At 47.5% G+C, this 15,221-nt stretch overlaps 1 protein-coding gene and 1 long non-coding RNA gene across 5 annotated transcripts in view; one reads left to right on the top strand and one right to left on the bottom strand.

The window, feature by feature from the left end:
- LOC149856014 (uncharacterized) overlaps positions 1 to 15,221 on the bottom strand; it is a 37,582-nt gene that overhangs the window by 18,218 nt on the left and 4,143 nt on the right. Inside the window, exons 2-3 of one of the 4 annotated variants that reach the window (XR_016438460.1) lie at positions 12,608 to 12,805; positions 9,362 to 9,464 (exon numbers count right to left, since the gene is read on the bottom strand). The exons of 2 other annotated variants lie outside the window; for them this stretch is intronic. This is a non-coding gene — a long non-coding RNA (uncharacterized LOC149856014). The remainder of the gene's footprint in view (positions 1 to 9,361; positions 9,465 to 12,607; positions 12,806 to 15,221) is intronic. One more of the 4 variants, XR_016438461.1, reaches the window with a different exon arrangement.
- The window catches only part of PLXNB1 (plexin B1), an 87,707-nt gene continuing 87,419 nt past the window's right edge, over positions 14,934 to 15,221 (top strand). Inside the window, exon 1 of the mRNA XM_090021651.1 lies at positions 14,934 to 14,952. The gene's annotated coding sequence lies outside the window, so the exon portion shown is untranslated. The remainder of the gene's footprint in view (positions 14,953 to 15,221) is intronic.

Raw genomic sequence — 15,221 nt, 5'->3', positions numbered from 1 at the left:
GAAGGCACTGTAAGTTGTAGACACCTTTGAATGGTTTTAGTTGCAGTGAGCCACAAATATAAGTTACATTTGCCTAAATGAAAAATGTCTTTTTCTCAATTCTTGCAAGTTTTCTTTGATGGAGAAGTTTTAAGAAAGATGTTTGCCAAATACATCATTTAAAACAAAAAAATAAGAACACAGAGATGCATGTAGTATGCAACAGACAAAGGAATAGAAGATACCTAATTACAGTTCACTAAAAATAATCACCCTTAATGAGAATACTGATCGGAATGTTAACATTTCAGTGCCCAAAGCAAGGCACCTAGATAAGTAGCCAGAACTGTCAAAAGAGCTAAACTGTAGGCATTTGGCATCTTTGAAAATCAAAACACGTTTTGGGTATCTGAATATGGATATAAAATGCCTATCTTTAGATCAGCCATTTTCAAAGTTCTTGAGCTGAGCCCCCTTTTCAGTTACAATTCTGTTCGTGCCCCCATCCTGCCCGCCTCACCCCAGAGAAGCAGCACAGCCAGGCACAGGGTGCCCCTCATCCTAGCAGCCGCTGTGGCTCAGCTCAGCGGGCTCCACCCACCTTGGCCCCCCCTGCACCCCGACGCTCTGTGCCCACTATGCTGGGCTCCTGGAGGCACAGTCACCAGCTGCCAGAGCCTGCCCAGGGCTCCATGCCTCCGCGCTGGTCCGGTCCTGCAGGGACCAAACCAGGAAAGCCAAGGCTGCAACTGAACTCCAACTAGCTTCAGGCATCAAGGACAACAAAAAGTCCTTTTTCAGGTATGTGGGGAGCCAGAGGAAAAGCAAGGGCAATGTTGGACCCCTGCTAAACCAGATGGGGCAACTGACAACTGACGCCCAGGAAAAAGCCAACCTATTAAATAGGTACTTTGCGTCGGTCTTTCATCAGTCACACGGGATGCCCCTGCCTGCTATGGGACAGGGAAATCTGGGTGAGGGGAATCCCCTACCCTCCATCAATGCTGACCTCGTGAAGGAACACCTTGAGAAGCTGGATACCTTCAAGTCAGCTGGCCCTGACAACCTGCACCCCAGGGCACTCAAGGAGCTGGCGAGTGTCATAGCCCAGCCCCTGGCACGGGTCTTTGAAAACTCCTGGCGCTCTGGTGTAGTGCCCAAAGACTGGAAGAAGGCCAATGTGGTGCCGATCTTCAAGAAAGGGAGGAGAGTGGATCCGGCTAACTACAGGCCCATTAGCCTGACTTCTATCCTGGGGAAGATCTTAGAAAAGTTTATTAAGGAGGCCATCCTTGAGGGACTGGCCCAGGCTAACATCCTAAGGGACAGCCAGCACGGGTTTGTTGCGGGTAGGTCTTGTTTGACCAATCTCATTTCCTTCTATGACCAGGTGACCTATCACCTGGACAAGGGAGAAGAGATTGATGTCATATATCTTGACTTCAAAAAAGCTTTTGATCTGGTATCCCATGATCACCTCTTGGCCAAACTGCCCAGTTGTGGCCTTGGCTCCACCACGATCCGCTGGCTGGGAAATTGGCTTCGTGGTCAGACCCAGAGGGTTGTGATTGATGGCAGTCAATCATCGTCATGCTCTGTGACCAGTGGGGTCCCTCAAGGCTCTGTCCTGGGACCCATACTGTTCAACATCTTCATTAATGATGTGGACATTGGAGTTAGGAGTGGACTGGCCAAGTTCGCCGATGACACCAAACTTTGGGGCAAAGCATCCACGCCAGAAGATAGGCGGGTGATCCAGGCTGACCTGGACAAGCTCAGCAAATGGGCAGACGAGAACCTCATGGTGTTTAACACCGAAAAATGCAAGGTTCTCCACCTTGGGAGGAAAAACCTGCAGCACCCTTATAGGCTCGGCCGTGCTACGTTGGTTAGCACTACAGAAGAAAAAGACTTGGGGGTCATCATTGACCACAAGATGAACATGAGCCTCCAATGCAATGCTGCGGCTAGTAAAGCGACCAAAATGCTGGCGTGCATCCATAGATGCTTCTCGAGCAAATCCCGCGACGTCATTCTCCCCTTGTAGTCGGCCTTGGTGAGGTCGCAGCTGGAGTACTGCGTCCAGTTTTGGGCTCCACAATTCAAAAAGGATGTGGAGAAGCTTGAGAGAATCCAGAGGAGAGCCACGCGCATGATCAGAGGTCAGGAAAACAGATCTTACGATGACAGGCTGAGAGCCACGGGACTCTTTAGCCTGGAAAAGCGCAGGCTCAGGGGTGATCTGATGGCCACCTATAAGTTTATCAGGGGTGACCACCAGGATCTGGGGGAACGTCTGTTCACCAGAGCGCCCCATGGGATGACGAGGTCGAACGGTCACAAACTCCTGCAAGACCGTTTCAGGCTGGACATAAGGAAGAACTTCTTTACTGTCCGAGCCCCCAAGGTCTGGAACAGCCTGCCAGTGGAGGTGGTTCAAGCGCCTACATTGAACACCTTCAAGAGTAAATTGGATGCTTATCTTGCTGGGATCCTATGACCCCAGCTGACTTCCTGCCCTTTGGGCAGGGGGCTGGACTCGATGATCTCCCGAGGTCCCTTCCAGCCCTAATGTCTATGAAATCTATGAAAATCTATATCCCCACATGAGGCTGCAGCGGCACCGTCTTCTTGCAAACTTCTTGCCCATGCCCCCCTGCCAACGTTCCTTCATGTCCCACAGTTTGAAAGCCACTGCTTTGTCTGTCTAAACTTGAAAGCTTTGATCAGTGTTCTGTTTTGCTTTTCTCCAAGTAGTTACCTGCAACTGAAAAGACCCAAACAAGCTCCAAAACTGAGTAAAGGCATAAGTGTTTCACACAGTAAGAGATTTATAAAAACAAAATAAATAACCAAACAAAATAGGATCATTTAACAGAACAGAATGGGCTTTTGTTAAGTATCTGAAATTATAGAAGTTAGTAGTTTTAACACTAACCCAGGTAAAAGAGCAACGGGTCACTTAATGATAGCACCAGCTTTTGGAAATGGAGGACCAGCATTCAAGTAGCTGAATATTATGGTAAAATCTCTAGTAATTTCCTATCAAGGTGGGACTAACTAAATCTCATGCTTTGGCTAACAGCCTGATCACAGGATTTGAGATGATTCTGTCTTTTGGATGCAATAATGTAAAATTTGGAAGATGCATCACAACAGTAAATGAATACCAACTACTGTGTTTTTTTTCTTCATGAATCCATAGATTTCATAGACATTAGGGCTGGAAGGGACCTCGGGAGATCATCGAGTCCAGCCCCCTGCCCAAAGGGCAGGAAGTCAGCTGGGGTCATAGGATCCCAGCAAGATAAGCATCCAATACGGTGAGCATTAGGGAGTTAATTTCTTTTAGGACAGCAAATTATGCACCCATCATACCTGTGATGCACACTTCCCCAATCCCGTACCCATTCTTAAACTTTAATACCGCTAATTTAAAGCCTGTTGAAGCAGTGACCCAAATACATATATAGACTAACTATTGATGCTCATACCACAACCCTGCTCAGAGCTTGTCTAAGCAATACCCCCTAAGTGTTTTCACCTGTACCTCTACACTGCCATTTGGAAACATACCTGCAGTTTACATAAACCTGCCTCAGCTGGCAACAGCAGTGGCACAGATTTCCACACATGCTTATACAAATCTGCCCAGTACTCCTGCCTGGGAGGAATCTGTTCATCTGGTTTCATAGATATTAGGGCTGGAAGAGGCCTCATAGGATCATTGGGTCCAGCCCCCTGCCTAAGGGGCAGGAATTAAGCTGGGGTCAAAGGATCTCAGCAAGATAAGAATCCAAATGAAAGTGTCCAGAGTAGGGGCTTGCACCACCTCTGGGAGGAGTCTGTTCCAGGCCCTGGGGGCTTGGACAGTAAAAAAGTTTTTCCTCATGTCCAGCCTAAAATGGTCTTGCGGGAGTTTGTAACCTTTGGACCTTGTCATCCCCTGGGGCGCTCCTGATGCACATGCTTTGCGTACTTATAGGCTGTTACCAAGTCACCCCTGAGCCTGGGCTTCTCCAGGCTGAAGAGTCCCATGGTTCACAGCCTCTCTTCATAAGGTCTGTTCTCTTGCCCTTTGATCATGCACGTGACTCTCCTCTGGACTCTTTCAAGCTTCTCCACATCCTTCCTAAATTGTGGAGCCCAGAATTGAATACTGCACTCCAACTGAGGCCTCACCAATGCCAAGTAGAGCAGTAGGATGACATCCCGAGTCTTGCTCAAGATGCACTGGCAGATGCAAGCCAGAGTTTTTTTCGCTTTGCCAGCTGCGGTATCACATCGGTGGCTCATGCTAATCCTGTGGTCAATCATGACCCCCAACTCTCTTTTGGTCATGGTGCTAGCGAGTGTAGCACTGCTAGCATTGCTGAGCCTATAAGTGTGATGCAGGGTCCCTGCTGTCAAGCAGAAAAGTTCTCCCTGCCTTCTTAGCCTCCTGTTCCCTGCAGACTTATTCCACTTGTCCATCTGTCTGAGGTAAGGAGACTTTGGGTGGACCAGCTCAGACATTCTCTTCCTTTCTCTTAAGCAGCAGTTCCCGATGCTGCTTACCTAGAACCTCACAGACTGCTGACAACTGTTTGTTTTTATACTGATCTATATTTGGCCCCTGTTCTCCATCTTATGTACTGCTCCTTCAAACCATTATTTCCTAAAAGGCCCAGAGAAAGAGCTAGCCTTGAGCCCACCACTACTACTACCGTCCCGGTATAGTGACTGCTAGAAAGGTCCAAGTGCATTCTTTGCAAAGAAGGCTCATTCAAATAACAGGTAAGCTAATAGCATTCTTTGCAAAAATCAAAGAACAATTTACAGTTCAAGGTAAGAGGTTAGGTCAAAACAGTTTAGAAATAAAAACAAGTGATTTTTAGTAAGTAGTGGTAAATCTATGTTGGAAGGAACAAACAAACAGCTAATTCAGCCAATTTTCTTATTAAGTACCCTCTCCTTCCAGTTCCTGTATGAAATCTGCATGCCAACCTAATCTGGAATACTTTGAGTGTGTGCCAATTACAAACATTACAGAAACTGATAAAAGGCTGAACAGGTAGCACAGACTTTCTTTGTGAAGTCCAAAAGTGAGTTACACTTCCCTCACACCCACAAGTTAATTACACATTATAGCAAAAAGTACTTTCTCTTGTTAGTTTTAAACCTGCCTCCTGCTAATTTCAGTGGGTGTCCCCTAATTCTTGTAGTTTGGTACTTGGTGAATAACAGTTCCTTATTCACTTTGTCCACACCCTTCATGATTTTATAGGCCTCTGTCACATTCCCCCCCAACCACCCCATTTTCTTTTTCCAAACTGAAGAGTCCTAACATTTCTAGTCTTTCCTGAAATGGAAAGACTTCCCCTTGTTGCCGTTCCCTGTAAGTTTTCTGATTCCACTACATCTTGTTTGAGATACAGAGACCAGAACTGCACACAGTGTTCAAAATGTCGGTGCACCATGCATCATGGCATGATGTTTTCTGTCCGGTTTTAATTTCCCTTCTTATGGCCAATGTTTTATTAGCTTTTTTGGTCACTGCTGTGCACGGAGTTGATGTTTTTAGAGAACTATCTACCATGACTGCAAGGTCTTTTTCCTGAGTTTACTACAGTTGCGTCCTAACCCAGCTTAGAGTTGGGGAGGAAAGGACTGTGATCTAGAAATAAACCCAGTATTGTGTTGTGGGGAATTGGCTGGATGTGTACCACTTAGGAGGTAGTCTGCTACATTCTGCACCAGATGTAGGTTTTAAGTTTTAATACTACATATTACAGTTGCATACAAGAATGAACAGTGTAGTGAAGGTCACAGAAAAAGTCCTATTTTCTTTCTCATAATTGTAGGGGGGAAAGGACAATCAATGAAGTGCAAAGTGACAAATTTAAAACTGGAAATAATTATTTTACGTACTTCAAAGACTCTATGGCCAAAAGGGACTAGATTCACCTGGTTGATGAAGACAAAAGCCCAGAAATAAATAAAGAGCTGGATGAAAATTTAGTAAGGGGAAGCAGGAGCAGATGCCTTAGCAATGTTCTCAGGGAGAAAACAGGACAATTGGTTAGATACTTGAAGTGTTTATATCCTGACATGACAAGCATGGGGAATAAACAGGAAGAATTAGAGGTCCTGGTGCAGTGACTCTCAACCAATGTGCCCCAACACCCTGGGATTCCTTGAATGGCTTTCAAGGTTGCCACTGGACCCTATGCAATGTTAGCACTGTTAGGTGTACAGACATAATTCACAAGATTAACCCAGAGATTTCAAACAAGAATCCATAGCGTTAAAAACATGCTGGCCTGCTATAGGCTTTCAGAGTTCTTTGCAACAGAAAAATTGCTTTGTTATTTTCCCACAGTCAAACAATGACTGAAAACTAAGAGCTGGCATTTTCTGAGAGGGAACTTGACTCTAACAAGGTTGAGAACCTCGGTCCTATTACAGTCACAGAATTATGAGGTTATTGGGGTTTCATAGTTTCATAGTTTGTAGGGTCGGAAGGGACCTGAGCAGATCATCTAGTCCGACCCCTTCCATGGCAGGAAACAATACTGGGGTCAAATGACCCCAGCAATATGTTCATCCAACCTCCTCTTAAACACCACCAGGGTAGGAGCCTGCACCACTTCTCTTGGAAGCTGGTTCCAGACCCTAGCCGCCCTGACAGTGAAGTAGCGCCTCCTGATATCTAACCTAAACCTGCCCTCTGCCAGCTTGTGACCATTATTCCTGGTCACTCCCGGCGGTGCTCGGGAGAACAGGGACCCCCCCAATCCCTGCTGGTCCCCCCTGACTAGTTTGTAACAGGCCACAAGATCCCCCTCAGCCTTCTCTTGTGGAGGCTGAACAGGTTCAGGTCCCGTCGCCTATCCTCGTAGGGCCTGCCCTGCTGTCCCCTGATCATACGAGTGGCCCTCCTCTGGACCCTCTCCATGCTGTCCACATCCCTCTTGAAGTGCGGCGCCCAGAACTGGACGCAGTACTCCAGCTGCGGCCTGACCAGTGCCGCATAGAGGCGGGAGTATCACCTCCTTGGACCTGCTCGAGATGCATCTGTGGATGCATGCCAAGGTGTGGCTGGCCTTCCTGACTGCCTCTCCACACTGCCGGCCCATGTTCATCTTGGAGTCAATGTTGACCCCCAGATCCCTTTCCGCCTCCGTGCTGACAAGAGGGGAGTTCCCCAGCCTGTAGGTATGGTGCCGGTTGTTCCTCCCGAGGTGCGTCACCTTGCACTTGTCTGTGTTGAAACCCATCCTATTCTCGTCTGCCCACCCTTGTAACCTGTCAAGGTCTGATTGTAGCCTGTTGCATCCTTCCAATGTACCCACATCCCTCCACGTCTTAGTGTCATCAGCAAATTTTAACAGGGTGCTTTTTACCCCCCCGTCCAAATCGCTGATGAAGATGTTGAACAGTGCAGGCCCGAGGACCGAGCCCTGGGGGACCCCACTGCCCACGTCCTTCCAGGCTGAGAAGGACCCATCCACCACCACCCTCTGGGTGCGGCCCTCCAGCCAGTTGGCGACCCATTTGACTGTGTGAGTGTCTACACCACAGCCCCCCAGTTTCTTAATGAGAACGGGGTAAGAGACAGTGTCAAAAGCCTTCCGGAAGTCCAGGAAGACGATGTCCACCGCTACCCCTGCATCCAATGATCTGGTGATCTGATTGTAAAAGGCCACCAGGTTGGTCTGACAGGACCTGCCACTGATGAACCCGTGTTGGTTGCCCCTAAGCATGCAGTCCCCTGCTGGCCCCTCCTGGATGTGTGCCAGCATAATTTTCTCGAACAGCTTGCCTAGGATCAAGGTGAGACTAACCGGCCTATAATTTCCCGGGTCCTCCTTCCTGCCTTTTTTGAAGATGGGGACCATGTTGGCCCTCTTCCAGTCCTCCGGTACCTCACCAGAGCACCACGAGTGCTCGTAAAGCCGTGCCAGGGGACTTGCAATGACCTCGGCCAGTTCCTTTAGAACTCCAGGGTGGAGATCGTCCGGGCCGGCTGACTTGAATACATCCAACCCCTCCAGAAGCTCCCTAACTAAATCCTCGCTAACCCGTGGCCCAGGTGTGCCTCCCTCGGGGCCCGAGGGGGGCCCAGCAGGGAGGTGGCTGTTCTGGTCCCTCCTTAGGAAGACAGAGGCAAAGAAATCGTTAAACGTGTTAGCTTTGCCGTCTGGTGTGAAGACCAAGTTTCCCATGACGTCCTGCAAGGGCCCCACATTATTCGGGACCTTCTTTTTATCCCCTATGTATTTAAAAAAAGACTTCTTATTGTCCTTAATCTGGGAAGCTAGCCCCAGTCCCATCTCTGCCTTGGCCTTCCTGACTGCCCCCCTACATCCCCGAGCAACTACAGAATAGCCCTCCCTGGTGATGACCCCTTCCTTCCATTGGGTGTAAGCCTCCTTTTTAGCAAGGAGACATTCCCGGATGCTTTTGGTGAGGCTTGTGTGCCCTCCTGCTCCCTTTGATCCTCGTTGGGATTACCTTCCTTTGGGCTTGGAGGATTGTCTCCTTAAGGAGCGACCACTCTCCTTAGACACCCAGCTCCCCTCCCCCCTGGGACCTCAGCGCTTCTCCAACTATTCTTCTTAGCTCGTTGAAATTTGCCCTCCTGAAATAGGGCTGCTGCCTTATTGCAGGCCTTTGCCACCCTGCGCTGGATGGTGAATCCCAGCAGGCGATGATCGCTGTCGCCCAGGGGGTCGAGCACCCGCAGCCCCCGCACCAGGTCATCACCCGTGGCCAGCACTAGGTCCAACAAGGCGTCTCCCCCGGTGGGGCTGTGCACCTCCTGGGTTAGATGGAGGTCCTGCACTCTGGCCAAGAACCGACATGAGCGGTCAGATCTGGCTGACTGCTCTTCCCAGCAGATGTCCGGGAAGTTCGGGTCCCCCATGACTACCACGTCCCTAGCCTTCACTACCTCTGTGAGCTAACCCAAGAAATCCTGGTCAAGCTCTTCCCCCTGGTTGGGAGGTCTGTAGTAGACCCCCGCCCTTAAGTCCCTTTCCCCTCAACTGCCTTGTGCTCTAACCCAAAGCACTTCAGAGTGCCCCTCCCCTGACTCCTTGCTAATTGACAAGGATGTGTATTCCTCCTTAATATAGAGCGCCACGCCCCTGCCTCTCTTTCCTATCCTGTCCCTCCTGTACAGCCTATAACTCTTGACATTCACCACCCAGTCATGCGTTTCATCCCACCACGTTTCCATAATCCCCACTATGTCCGGGCTCGCGTCAGCCAGCAGGAGGGTGAGTTCCTCCTGCTTGTTGCCCATACTACGAGCATTTCTGTAGCGGCATTTTAGGCCTCCCGTGAATGTGTGTACTGACCCCCAAGTCCCAGCATTACCCTGGCCCCTATCTCTTACCTGTTTATTCGCTTTGCTCGTTGGGCTGGGCTGGGCTGTAGTTGTAGGTGCTGTTTGGTCTGGCAGTCTGATGTTTCCTCCGCCCTCGTCTTCCCCTTTGCTCCTTTAGTCAAAGTGTTTGTTTGGTTACGCATTATACCCCCTAAATCCTTTTCAGAATCACTGTTTTCCAGCCCAGCACTTTAATCTGGTTCTCCATTTGTCTGATTTAAATTGTATTTTGTTGCATACATAATACATAATCAGCTTGTGCTACTTGCTCTAACATGGTTGGTTATTGAGGCTCAGAGCATCTCAGAATTACAAAAAAAAAAAGATTGGATGTTTGCATCGATAACAACATCCACAGCTAGTTTCTTTAGAGAGCATAAACAACTTATGAGATACAAACTTTTGTGCTTCACGTTATGGTTTCTATGCATTACCTTTGTATTATTCATCATTAATTTGGCACCTCTTACAGAAAAAAGAAAAGACATTTTAGCATGAAACCCTGAGCCAAATGTACAAGAAGTTCAGGAATTGTTTCAAGGTATTTGGTTAGTGACTTTGTATCAGAGTGTTACAATTGAACCACTGAAGCAGGCAATATGTGGACTGAAAGTTTGGTGGTTCTTTATTAGCATTCATGGGCTGATTTTTAGCATGCTTCCTAGAGAAAAATTTGACATCACCTCATGAGCTCTAATTATCAATTTAACTTATGGATCTTTTCCAAATTTCTGGCATTAGTCTCCAAGGAAACCGCTTAAAAACAATCAGCCTTCAAACTAGGCTAAATAATGGGAAAAGGAAGTTTCTTTAGAAGTTCTTTCAGATTATATAACTGTGTTGTACTTTGGGGTCCAAGGTCATAATTTCCATCTGACTAAGACCTGTATCAACAGAACACTTGTTAGCACTTCGTTCTAACACTAGACAAGTTTCTCAAGACTGAACACATTAAGGCTTGCAGAGTGCACATACACTGTGGGAACAAGGACTATGAGAGTATCTTAGACAGATGCCAAAGGAAAATTGTCTCTCTCAGCAGAATTGACCTCTGGATGGAAGTCTGCACAGACCTCAACCTATACCTGAGTTTCTCCTTATTCATGGGACAGCGAAGTCTCCATGTGATTGTGCGGGTTCCCTTGACTAGGTCACATGAAAGCAGAGTGAATGTGGTTTCTGTTATAAAAGGGGTTATTTGTTTTCAGTCCAGAGGAATCCTGGTGAATGTGGGAAGTGCTGAGATAATTTTGATGGCTGAAAAGATGATATGAGCTCCAGGAAGAACATGTGGGCTGGTTGGGGAAGCCTTCCTGAGCAGGGAAAAGCTAAGGTAAGCATACTGTTAGGGCCTTCTGGCTTATCAGTGGGAAAAATAGCAACTAGATCATCAATGGAGAGGTGTGCGAGTACTTCTAACTGCAGAGTGAAATGAAAGCAAAGTTGCTTATTTTCCTATTTCATCGCACTCCACTCACCTTGGCTGCCTTGTTCCTATTTGGGTTTCAAACTCTTTATAGCAGGGGTGTCAAACTCATCTATCCCCATAGGCCATGCAATTGCCATGGGACCAGTACACAGGCCAAATGAACAGAACAGGGCCAGCCCCATGGACTGGACTGAGCCCACTGAATGAACCCCTTCCCCCACTGCTGCATCCTGGATCTAGAAACTGCAACAAGCACTCTGGTGAGAAAGGGATGCAGGTTGCATGCAGCACCCCCTTCAAGTGATCTGAGGCAGGCGTCACAGAGAGCAAGTATCCTGGACCCTGCATGGTGAGCTGGTCTGGACCCCACCACATTCTGCCTGTGGGTCAACTCGAGACTCAGAGCCAGCACTGGGGCAGCTGATGTGGTTCCACTAGGCGAATCCAGTCCACAGGCCTCGTCTCTGCCTTAGAGCAAAGACAGCTGCCTCTGTACAGAACCCTGCACAGTGGGGTCTCTGAGAACCACTGTAACACAAATATTAACCATACCTGACTCTGAGGGGTTGCAGTCACCATAGCATGCTTAGTTGGCCTAATGATTTTCAGTACTAATAGAAAGCTGAACAAAAGAAAAAATGCAACCAATAGTATAAAAAAATTGAAGGTGTATAAAGAATGTGGGAAGCTGATACAAATGACAAACAAAGGAAAGGAGCGCCAGGTGAATTTGATGTAACCTATAGCTATAGCAGGGTTAGCTACTGTTAAGTCAGAAAGGAGCATGTGATGATCTAATTTGATACTCTATACAGCAAAAGTTATAGATCCTCCTCCAGTAAATATTTATCCTGCACACTTCTAATTCAGCTTGGATACATCTTTAAAAAAAAAAAGAGAGACACAGCCTTGAGATAAAGGCTCTGGGTGATGGAGAGTCTATGTCCCTAGGTAACTTGGAAGCAGCTGCTGTCTTTGTGATATCTGTAATAGCTATGCAAAGCACACAGCTAATGTAGTGAGGGCAAATTTGGAGATGAGCTTTACAACAAAAGGTTGCCAAAGAGTAGTCTCTCACGGATTTGATTTGTACAGAGATGTTGCTGGACAGGATAGATATGTACAAAATAACTTGTTAAATTTTCCCTTAATTATTTGATCCTTAAAATGTGCTTACACCCGCTGGTCAGTGTTTGACCAGAGTCTGTTTTTGAAGGAGCTTCCTTTGCATCTCAGGAAATGCAGAGGACCAGGATAATTGCAACTTTTTCCCTGCGGGGGGGAGGGGAGGCAGGGAGAGGAAGGGTGTCCTTCTCTTGAGCATTTTAAACATGCTCATTACCACAGATTGTTGCCAAGTACTGTAAGTGGGGCCTGCACTCAGAAGCTCAATCTAACACCAGTAGTTTAGGGAGAGACAGTAAAAGCAGTGTCAGGACATACCTGACCAACTCAAACCCTTACAGAGGGTAAGGGAAAACTTCCCTGCATGATTTGTTGCTTTCATGCTGGCTACAACCTTGCCAATAATGCCAGAAGGCTGTCACTTCATACTGAAAAACATCACCTACACCCTCTTCATTAACCTTTTACTTATGCTCTCTTGAAGCAGCAGATGGATACATCTGTCTCACACTCCATTCACATAGGAAGTTTTTTTGCTTTAATGTTGCTAAGGTACTTGCCTCAAATTGCACTCTAAAGTATTGCATTAGAGCATAAATCATTGGAAAGCTGAGATGACCCATGGTGTAAAAGCTTCTGTTTTCCCAGCTCCTTGGATATCTGAAGGAGGAGATGGGAAAGAATAAAGAAATGAGAATCACCTTCACTGGAGACCACTGCTGCATGAGAGGAAAAATGTGGCATCCTCTGTGATGATGAGACCTGCCATCCAACTGCAGGAGTAAAACAGCTGGTGATCCAATGGGCCAGGCAGCATATTCTGGGTGGTAGAGGAACCAAGGAGTCAGGCCTCTGGGAAATACACAAGGGAATTGCCTTCTCTCACGAGGTAACTGGCTCTGTGGATACAGGGAGACCAATGGATGTGGTGTACCTTGATTTTAGCAAGGCTTTTGATACCATCTCCCACAGCATTCTCACAGGCAAGCAAAGGAAGTACAGGCTGGATGAATGGACTGTAAGGTAGACAGAACAGATAGAAAACTGGCTGGGCTCAAAGAGTTAGTAAATCAATGGCTTAATGTCTACTTAGCAGCTGGTATCAAGTGTGCACCAGGAGTCGGTCCTGGGGCCAGTTTTGTTCACCATCTTCATCAACAGCCTGGAAGATGGGATGGAGTGCACCCTTAGATTTGCAGATGACACCAAGCTGGAGGGAAGTAGTAGATATGCTGGAGGGTAGGCCTAGGATTCAGAGTGACAAGTTCGAGGACTGGACCAAAAGAAATCTTATGAAGTTCAACAAGGAGAAGTGCAAAGTCCTGCGCTTAGGATGGAACGATCCCCTGCACCAGTACAGGCTGGGGGCCAACTGCCTGGGCAGCAGCTCTGCAGAAAAGGACCTGGGGGTGATAGTGGACAATAAGCTGAATATGCACCAGCACTGTGACCTGGGTGCCAATAAGGCTTGTGGCATACTGGGCTGCATTGGTAGGTGTGTTGCCAGTAGATCAAGGGCAGTGATTCTAACCCTCTATTCAGCACTGGTGAGGGCACATCTGGAGTACTGTGTTCAGTTTTGGACCCCCGCTACAGAAAGGATGTGGACAATTTGGAGACAGTCCAGTGGAGGGCAACAAAAATGGCAAGGGAGCTGGGGGACATGACTTATGAGGAACTGGGCTTATTAAGTCTGGAGAAGAGGAGACTTAATAGGAGCCTTCAATTCCCTGCAGGGGAGCTAAACTGTTCTCAGTGGTGGCAGAAGACAGAACAAGGAGCAATGGTCTCAAGTTGTAGCAAGGAAAGTTTAGGTTAAATATTAGGAATAATTTTCTCACTAGGGGGGTAGTTAAACACTAGAACGGGTTACCCAGAGAGGCGATGGAAACTCCATCCTTCGAGGTTTTCAAAACCCAGCTAGACAAAGCCTTGGCTGGGATAATCTAGTTGGGGCTGGTCCTGCTTTGAGCAGGGGATTGGACTAAGTGTGACCTCCAGAAGTCCCTTCTAACCCTAACTTTCTATGATTCTTTGATGAATAGGCGTAAAAAACCGGCGGGGCTGGGAAGGATGGGCAGGAGGTGAGATGAGCCAAGCAATCAAGAGAGGGAGATTAAATGAAGAGCAAAAGAGGTCAGTGGGGTGTGGGTTCTTTCTCCATGCCCCCCCTGCCCAATCTAGCAGTCTCTTATTCCTGGACAATCTGTCTGGCATGCAAGGACTTTCCCTGCTTATTAAGAGAAACAAGATTCTCCCCTTTCTTGTACCTCTTTCTGTTTGCTGGATAGGGCTTCTTGCTAGGGTGTTAGAGGAAATGGTGACTGGATAAGTTGGTTTTATCTTTTGTTCTGAAAACACCAGGGTCTTGTGTCCATTTTAGCCTCCCTGGACAAGACTTGCATCTCACTAAAGACCATTTACAATAATGCTTCTTGACATAGCTTTCCCCATGTAGCTGACTTGTACAGCCATTACAGGCATATTGTATGCTCATGTGCAGGTCTGAGCAATGGTGGCTGGGGAAGTGGCTGATACAGTCTCTGAGATGCTGTGAAATAGTGTGCAAGTCCCATGCCTGTGTAACCCTCTTCTGCTTTGTCTGGTCTTAGATCTCCGATTCCTCTCGGCTCTCCTTTACATCATAACACTTTTCCACCCATCTGCTCTGTTTGCCATTCTTAGTGCTCTCTCTCTCCCCTCCCTGTTTCCCGTTGCCCATCCCCCCATGGCAGTCCCTAGCAGTTTCTCTGGGTTAGACTGCGCCCAGGCCTGGCAGCTTCTGAATGGAGTGCAGTGTTTGGGAGTGAATGCTCTGGGCTGTGACAGACAGGCCGTCCCTCTTCCTGAAAGCCCTGTCTCTACACTGCTCCAAAGATACAGAACATACAAACACAGTGCTCCACTCCAGACCAGGCTTGGGACGGGAAGAAAGGATACCCTTTTCCAACCGTCTTTCATGTTTTTTCTGCTCTTTAAATGAAGCTTGCAGAAGCTCTGTACCCGACTGAAGGGACTGCAGGTTTGGACTGTCTCTGGAGGAGAGGTACAAAGGAGATTAGTGTTTAAAGTCATGAATGAATTGGAGCAAAGTGAAAATGTGTTTCTTGCACAGTCTCTTAGTTACCTTGTTTGTAGTCTGGTGAAAGTAACTTGAGTTTAGTTAGAATGGCTCTGATTAGAAAAACTGTATTTGCAGTGAGCTCTGTATGTAATAGAGTCTGGCTCTGTGCAGCATTTTTGGTGGGGATGCATGTAGAAATTGGATGCCCTTGTCTGTGAGAGGTGGGGAAGAAGAGGAAGGGGAGAAGGTAC

This window comes from Crocodylus siamensis, chromosome 11 (assembly GCF_052110815.1).
Source record: "Crocodylus siamensis isolate JL-2025a chromosome 11, ASM5211081v1, whole genome shotgun sequence".
In the NCBI taxonomy this organism is placed as follows: Eukaryota; Metazoa; Chordata; order Crocodylia; family Crocodylidae; genus Crocodylus; species Crocodylus siamensis.
Note: the sequence above shows the minus strand (reverse complement) of the source record. Positions and strands in the feature narration are given on the sequence as shown.